Source organism: Gigantopelta aegis, chromosome 2 (genome assembly GCF_016097555.1).
Source record: "Gigantopelta aegis isolate Gae_Host chromosome 2, Gae_host_genome, whole genome shotgun sequence".
Lineage (NCBI taxonomy): Eukaryota > Metazoa > Mollusca > Gastropoda > Neomphalida > Peltospiridae > Gigantopelta > Gigantopelta aegis.
Genome location: NC_054700.1, coordinates 32,005,176 through 32,011,545, shown reverse-complemented (window position 1 = coordinate 32,011,545; position 6,370 = coordinate 32,005,176).

Sequence of the window (6,370 nt, the reverse complement as noted above, 5' to 3'; positions counted from 1 at the left end):
GTTTTGGTTGTTTTACTGCACAACTAATTGGTAAACTAATAGGAGAACGTTATTCATTTTATTTTGTTTTATTAAAAGATATCAATTGTTTTGCAGTGGTATTATATTATAGAGAATAATACAGGAGTGGCCGTTAGATACCATTTATCTCACAATGAGTGGTTTTAAAATGTATCTAACGAGCGAAAAAAAAACCCCAGGTTTTAAGCAAATGTTAACATCTTTATCGACTAAAAGATATTTACAACCCTTTGCACTTGTAGCTGATATACGCGTCACAGACACATGATTGCCAGGTTAACTATACGTCACAGTGTAATCGATTTCCACTGTGCTGGGGTTTTTTATTGGACGTGTTACCGAATGTAGTCAGTAATTCTACCCAGTGTATTCAGTAGTACTTGTGTTACCGAATGTAGTCAGTAATTCTACCCATTGTATTCAGTAGTACTAGTGTTACCGAATGTAGTCAGTAATTGTACCAAATGTATCCAGTAGTACTAATGTTACCGAATGTAGTCAGTAATTCTACCCATTGTATTCAGTAGTACTAGTGTTACCGAATGTAGTCAGTAATTCTACCCGATATCCAGTAGTACTAGTGTTACCGAATGTAGTAATTCTACCCAATGTATTCAGTAGTACTAGTGTTACCGAATGTAGTCAGTAATTCTACCCAATGAATCCAGTAGTACTAGTGTTACCGAATGTAGTCAGTAATTGTAGTACTAGTGTTACCGAATGTAGTCAGTAATTCTACCCAATGTATCCAGTAGTACTAGTGTTACCGAATGTAGTCAGTAATTCTACCCATTGTATTCAGTAGTACTAGTGTTACCGAATGTAGTCAGTAATTCTACCCAATGTATTCAGTAGTACTAGTGTTACCGAATGTAGTCAGTAATTCTACCCAATATCCAGTAGTACTAGTGTTACCGAATGTAGTAATTCTACCCAATGTATTCAGTAGTACTAGTGTTACCGAATGTAGTCAGTAATTGTACCCAATGAATCCAGTAGTACTAGTGTTACCGAATGTAGTCAGTAATTGTAGTACAAGTGTTACCGAATGTAGTCAGTAATTCTACCCAATGTATCCAGTAGTACTAGTGTTACCAAATGTAGTCAGTAATTCTACCCATTGTATTCAGTAGTACTAGTGTTACCGAATGTAGTCAGTAATTCTACCCAATGTATCCATAAGTACTAGTGTTACCGAATGTAGTCAGTAATTCTACCCAATGAATCCAGTAGTACTAGCGTTACCGAATGTAGTCAGTAATTCTACCCAATGTATCCAATAGTATTAGTGTTACCGAATGTAGTCAGTAATTCTACCCAATGAATCCAGTAGTACTAGTTTTACCGAATGTAGTCAGTAATTCTACCCAATGTATTCAGTAATACTAGTGTTACCGAATGTAGTCAGTAATTCTACCCAATGTATTCAGTAATACTAGTGTTACCGAATGTAGTCAGCAATGTCCATATAAGGAAGGCGTGTTCAAGACTAACCGGCCTCGGTGGCGTCGTGGTTAGGCCATCGGACTACAGGCTGGTAGGTACTGGGTTTGGATCCCAGTCGAGGCATGGGATTTTTAATCCAAATACCGACTCCAAACCCTGAGTGAGTGCTCCGCAAGGCTCAGTGGGTAGGTGTAAACCACTTGCACCGACCAGTGATCCATAACTGGTTCAACAAAGGCCATGGTTTGTGCTATCCTGCCTGTGGGAAGCGCAAATAAAAGATCCCTTGCTGCCTGTCGTAAAAGAGTAGCCTATGTGGCGACAGCGGGTTTCCTCTACAAAACAGTGTCAGAATGACCATATGTTTGATGTCCAATAGCCGATGATAAGATAAAAAAAAAAAATCAATGTGCTCTAGTGGCGTTGTTAAATAAAACAAACTTTACTTTTCTTTGTTCAAGACTATATAATATATACAAGCACAACGATCAAAAGCACATAGTATGAGTTTGGTAAAACCACCCGTTGCGACATTTGAGAAATTAATTTTCACAATACAGACGTCGGAAGATGGCAGCAACTGAATAGGGGGAGCTGTATAGTTATTTTATTTTCTGGGAGATGCATTGTATTCAGAGTTGCACATCCATCCCTTCGCTTCCGATACCTATGCAAAAAAGGAAATTTCAAACCGCTGATACTTGTAAACGTTTACTGAGATTTGAAGTGTATAGGAATTTTGATGACACAGAAATCCACCGATACAAGCCTTCCCAAACAGGAAACGAATGAATGGGTCCGCATCATTCATGGAGTTCAAACACGTCCGTTGGTTGCTATCATCTTTACTAGCCCATGCCGTAATAATTGCACTTAATGACCTTTCAGTGGTGAACACTGCTACGCTGGAGGAGTTGAAGTACTTGTCGACTGTTTACAAAGATCATAAGAGTGGGAAGTGAGGAAGGGGATAGCCCGAGCACTCTATCGTCCGAGAGCTAGACGGACATTTGGACGGATATGGTTGCTTTCTCGGCTAGAGATAACTCTATAGCGAAAACACGGAATTGCTGCCTACCACCGGCAATATACAGGCAAAGATTCCCGTTTAATTCTATTACAGTGATAATTTTCGAGTTCGCCGATAACAAATATTTCACATATTAACCACTAATACACACACTACATGAGAAAACCCAACAGCGCATCCTTTCAATAACGTTCCGGTTAAATATGTAGGGGCTGACGGGTTTCTTCCGGTAGTGTGTGTATTAGTGATTAATATCTCAAATATTTGTTATCAGGGAACTCGAAAATTAATGTAATGGTATTTAGCGTGAAACATAGGGTTATTGTTGTTCCTGCCCTGTATGGAGGAGCCGGTATGGGCCGACACCTGCACCCATGACAGGCGTGCGCTACAACCGCTTGCCCTGAATGTGTACGGTAAGCCCTATGACCTGACCTTATTAGTATTGTATTAGAGAGAGAATTTTTATCCTACCTACCCGACAGAGAACTGTGGCTAGGGAAGGGGGCAGGTGGGCACTACTAACTACACTGACAATAATACGCCCCACCCCAGGCTTGATGGAAGTCGAATTAATATTTTTACTGACCCCTCTAGTGGCTGACGTCTATTAAGTTTCAGACTTGGTAATACTGACGTGAGTTCATGTGTCGAAGATGTTGAGTGGCCGGATGTAGCTCTGGTTGAGCCGTCGCCTGGGGTGTAGGCCTATATATATCTGACTGTCCGTCTCATGACTTCCAGTTGGAAAAACGATGGAAAACTCATTTTTAAAAAGTAATATTTACAACAACAAACACTATGGTTGATATATAAATATATAATTTATTAAATAAATATATGAGACATGTACGACAAAGTACATCATGTAAAGAGTACATTATAATTACTACACAACCAGAGAATGTATCAGATCTGGATATAGGTCAGTTCTAGGCGCCAACGCCATTCTACTCGACTTGTATAATTAGTACCGTAGTTTATTTGAAAAACGTCTTATTTCGTCTTTTCTTTCAAACATATTTCCATCAAGCAAACATCGTGATTTTATTTATTTTTTCATACAAACAGCTGCATCAATTTAAGATACTAACATTACATACACGTCTGGGTGGGTTTTTTTTTACATTCATTACGTTCACAAACAGTGATGTTTCTATTGTAAGAACATCCAAAAACCAAATCCACATACACGAATATCTCTGCTGTCTGGTAGCTCCGGTGATATAAAGTGTTCAACAGTTGTTAATGCTGCAGTACTAGCAGCATGTACATCCAGTTGAAAACAAAACCAGTAAGTGTTGGTCAGAGATCTCAGATGTTTTGGAAGTAATCAGAACTGTCTGTTCCTTTGACCACCGACAGGGTCACGTGTTGATTTTCTGGTCTGAATTTGGATTCCAAACACTTTCTTAAAACTTTCTTTGTCACTCACCCTCAAGCACGTACATACACACAGGCGTACATGCACAAGCATGCAAACGTATATTCAGAGCACAAACACATACAACAACCTCAATGTCCACGTCCACCATATTAACTATTGTTGTCTCAGACGAGTTGCACCTATCAAGGTCATATCAGAGTCACAAAGTCACGTCAAGGTGAATAATCATATCACTGAGGTTTCACAGCAAGTATTCTTCTGGAATCTGCAAATAAAAATAAACCATTAACAATTATGTATTAGTATAACTATAATGTCCTATTTAATATGTAATAGCCTAACGGTTCTTTTAAAGTTTACAGAACATAATATTCCATTAAATATCGTTACCATCATTAACTTTATCATCTTTAGAAACAACACATGTAAGCCAATATTACTTATAAAAGTATAAAGCATTCAAACAAAAACTGTTTGTCTTAAACAAACCTATCCATATTAAAACTCAACATATTATCGGAATAGTACTGCACGAGTGTCAGATGAAAATCTATAATGTCACAGGTTTCAGACAGCTGTACATTGGTGAACTGAAGGTGATTAATGTTGAGGGACTGAGAATAGATTGACGAGACTTTCTCTGCAGAATGTTTGACTTAATATGCAAATTTATATTACTAAGCGTGCAGTACCGATTGTATCAAATAACTAGTTTACTAGACATGTCTTGCTATCTCATTTCCAAATAGCATCGTGTATGGTTTATGTTATATTATACCCGATAAGGCACTTCAGTATTAACAACATTAGCATCGCCTGTACTCACCAGAACACATTCTGTTCAAGAAGTTCAGCTGTGTTGTCTCCATAACGTCATAGCTCTCCACCTTCATGACGTGACCTGTTGTCGGGCTTGACGCGAGCGCCTTCAGTACGTCATCCTTGACTGCACCGACAGCTGATGAATCTGATGACAAACCAGAAGATCGACCTCTTATATATCGTCTGCTTAACTTACACTGCGTGTTTTCTAGTAGCCTTAGTAGTAATTTCTCTTCCTGTGACGTCAAGAGTGTGGGAAGTAGCCATCCCTTATAGCGACTATTTGGTCATATTTGGTAATCGATTTACATATTACGTCCCTCCCAATAATACACCAGCCAATGATATGTCAACACAGTTCCGGAGCAAAGGTGTTTGAGGTACCTCAGAAAATTTATGAATGAAAATTGTAGTTTGGCAAGAAGTTGGTCATCTGACGATCTTAAGTGTATGTCCTTAACACAGACATCAATGAATCTATTGTGTCACTGATACCACGTAGTACTATTGTTCATACTTATAATAAGTGTCTCTTAATATAGACGTAACAGATTTAGTATATAGTAGTGCATTTGTCTTGTAGAGTTTGGGAATCCTTTTGATGTGCACCCTACATATTTGTTAATAGGAATGTACTCAATAGGCGATACACCCACTCGTCAGTACATTTCGAATGCGGTAAACTGTGTATAGGTACCTCTAGTAATATTCTTTCTATGACATCTAATATATTCAAGTCACTTACTAACATACAATACTTATTGTTCGCCATTCACATGAGTTATGTCCTCATCTTGTAGTGAAATAAATTCGTTATAAGTATTTGTTTTAATGTAGTTGTATTAATCAAAACATTGTCCGATTTACAACACACGCAAGCAAGTGAACATGGGGGGGGGGGGGGGGGGGGGGGGGGGGGGGGGGCTGACTGACATATCGAGGTTCTAGAGAGGTAGATGTCCTGGAATGCAATTTCCTGCAGTCTACAGGTAAAATTCAACATGACAAGTAAATGCAACATTAAAAAAAAAAACGATTTCACGATTCATAATTTATGTGTATAAACACCATAATATATACAGTACGGGCGTGAGTCTGTGGGCTATTGGATGTCAAACATTTGGTAATTTTGATATATAGTCTTAGAAAGGAAACTCGCTACATTTTTCTATTAGTAGCAATGAATCTTTTATATGCACCATCCCACAGACAAATTCAAATTCTTTACAAATTGGAAATCTTTATTGTTTTGTTTTTACAACTTATCAGCATTATACAAACATAAACATAAAATAATAAATACTGTACAGGATAATGGTGGAGGGTGATTTACCTTATTGAATACATAATATATACTTATATATCTACCTACCTGCCTACCTACATACATACATACATACGAATAGACACGGATAACACATACCACGGCCTTTGATATACCAGTCGGGGTGCCCTGGCTGGAACGAGAAATAGCCCAATGGTCCCACTAACGGGGATCGATCCCAAACTGACCGCGCATCAAGCGAGCGCTTTACCACTGGGCTAAGTCTCGTCCCTTTCATCATGATAAATGATGCGGAGTAAATGCTTCTTTTTTAAAATGCTTTCTCACGATGTATAATTTCTATATATGCACTGAATAAACACCACACTTCTTAGGGGGG